Below are 2546 nucleotides of genomic sequence, written 5' to 3' on the forward strand. Positions count from 1 at the left end.
CTAAGTAATGCAGATTTTGGTACCAGAAGTGGGGTGATAAGCCAGGGACCTTGGTGTCAGGTGAATTACATTGGACCACTTCCACCATAGAAAGGGCAGCATTCGTTCTTGCTGAAATAGACATTTACTCTGGATATGCATTTGCCTCACCTGCATGTGGTGCTTCTGTCAAAACTGCCTTCCACAAGCTTACAGAGTGCCTTATCTGCCATCATGACATCCACACAGAAGCGTTTTTGGTCAAGGAACTCGCTTTGTGGCACATGGAGTGAAGCAATGGACCCATGCTCATGGACTTGCTGGTCTTCCCACATTCCCCACCGTTTCGAAGCAGCTGGCTCAGTAGAATAGCAGAAGCCCCTATAGAAGACTCAGTTACAGCGCCAGCGAGGAGGCAATACCTTGCAGGCCAGGGCGAGGTTCTTCGGGAGGTTGTATATGCTCTGAGTCAGTGTCCAAGATGCGCTGTTCCTCTGAGAGCCGGGACTCACAGGTCCAGGGACCCAGAGTGGAAATGGGAGTGGCACCACTCGCTATTACCCCAGGCGATCCACCAGCAAAATTTTCGTTTACCGTCCCCATGGCCATATCCCATGACCTCCCCACGAGGCCTGGATGTCTTAGTTCCAAAGGGAGAAATGCTTTCCACCTGGAGATACGACAATGATTCCACTGAACTGGAAATTGAGACTGACACCCAGCAGCCACTTTGGGCTCCTTATGCCTCTGAATCAACAGGCAAAGAAGAGAGTCGCTCTGCCAGCTGGGTGATTGGTCCTGACTCCCAAGGGGACATTGGGCTGCTACTGCCCAGCGGAGCTAAGGAAGAGATCCCGCAGAGCGTCTTAGCACTACCACGCCCTGTGATTAAGGTCAGTGGAAAACTACAACTGTCTAACCAGGCAGGACTATTAACGGCCCATATTCTTCAGGATGAGATTAACATTTAAATCCATAGACCCTAATAAATTTCGAATAGAGCAGATTTGTCTCCATAATGTGGATGGGCCGCATCCAGTCATTTAAAGTCCCGACTAAAACAAAAAGACCTCTATGGCCATGCCACCTTGAACACGCCCAATCCTGTCGGATCTCGGAAGCTAAGCAGGGTCAGCCTTGGTTAGTACTTGGATGGGAGACCGCCTAGAAAGACCGGGTGCTGTAGGCGTAAAAATTTTAAAAAAAATAAAAATAAATAAAACGAAAAGGCCAGCCCGCCCCAAGCAGAAGGAATTTCCCAATAGAATATCTGCCCACTTCATCTGCACCATAGGCTCTCCTGGGTCTCTAGCCTGATGGCCCACACTGCAGATTTTGGCCTTGCTGGTCTCCATAATCACATGAGCCAATTCTTTATGATAAATCTCTTTCTATTTATATATACATTCTATCAGTTCTGATTCTCTGGAGAACCTTGACCGGCATAGCCATAAAACCCTCATGAAACAACTATTAATATTTTGTGAGTCACTAGAGTTCCAAGAATAATCGATTAGGGAAAAAGCCACCATAGACCACATAGGCTTCTAGAGATCTGCTGCCTCATGAATACAGAATATTGGTAAGAAAGGGGTTTGAAAAAAGTGAAGGAACCTAGAGCCATTATCACCACTGGCCGGCAAGCTTTTACATTAATGAGTTCATTCGCAGGATAATTTTTATATAACTAAATAGCCCCTTATTTGCATATCTCAAAAAAAGAAAAAGGAAATTATAACACAAATATAAATATGAGATCAGGACTCTAAAAGACTTGTTTTCCACTTGACACACCTATATTCCATGCATGTCACAGTGTTTCTTTGAGCATTAATTTGCAGGAGTGGCAACAGCACCGTCTGTGACGTAACCGGTGCCGACAGACATTCCATCTCAGTTCCAGAGAGCTGGTGTGATTTGTACCGTGAGTACGTTCCGCGCGCCTATCCCTAATGTGTGGAAAGACAACTCACAAAGGAATTTTAAGATACTCTCCTGACCCGAGCAACCAATTATCTCGTCAGCAGGGCAAAACATGTACCAGTTGGGCAACAAGACTGAGATGAATTGAATCCTTTGCTAAAACGCATGACAGAACCATAAAGGACTCTAGGCATTTCCATGATGAAATCACCATTAATTTTATTACAATCTGAAGTCAATAGATTAAACTTTTCTGTTGTTGTTACAGCTGGAAGAAATCGTCCTCACCTATTTTGAAATAGATTGTTTCAGGCACTGATAATTTAGGAATAAAATAACTATGTGTGCCTAAAATATTATTAAAATCCAGGAAGTCCTTCCCCTAGAGAGAGGAAGAAAAATTTAAACATCGACTTATCAACCATTTTTAAGTAAAAATATGTCAGTCCTAAAAAAGTCATCTTTCTAGCCCTAATGGAGATTCTTTTTCTGATAATACAATCTGATACTCTCCTAGAACATGTAGTTTCTTCACTTTACATGTAAGACTAAGAAATTATCTGCTACAAAACAATTTCAAATATTTTAAATAAAAGGTGCTGAAATTCTACCAAGTATTGTTTTGAACAATGGTGGCATCTTAG

The 2546-nt window shown here is 43.2% G+C and overlaps 1 pseudogene; it reads left to right on the plus strand.

Annotated features, from left to right (window-relative positions):
• Positions 1-1049: 1049 nt before the first annotated feature.
• On the plus strand, positions 1050-1168 carry LOC111734548 (annotated as a pseudogene).
• Positions 1169-2546: the final 1378 nt, after the last annotated feature.

This window comes from Pteropus vampyrus, unplaced genomic scaffold (assembly GCF_000151845.1).
Source record: "Pteropus vampyrus isolate Shadow unplaced genomic scaffold, Pvam_2.0 Scaffold1775, whole genome shotgun sequence".
NCBI classification, from domain to species: domain Eukaryota; kingdom Metazoa; phylum Chordata; class Mammalia; order Chiroptera; family Pteropodidae; genus Pteropus; species Pteropus vampyrus.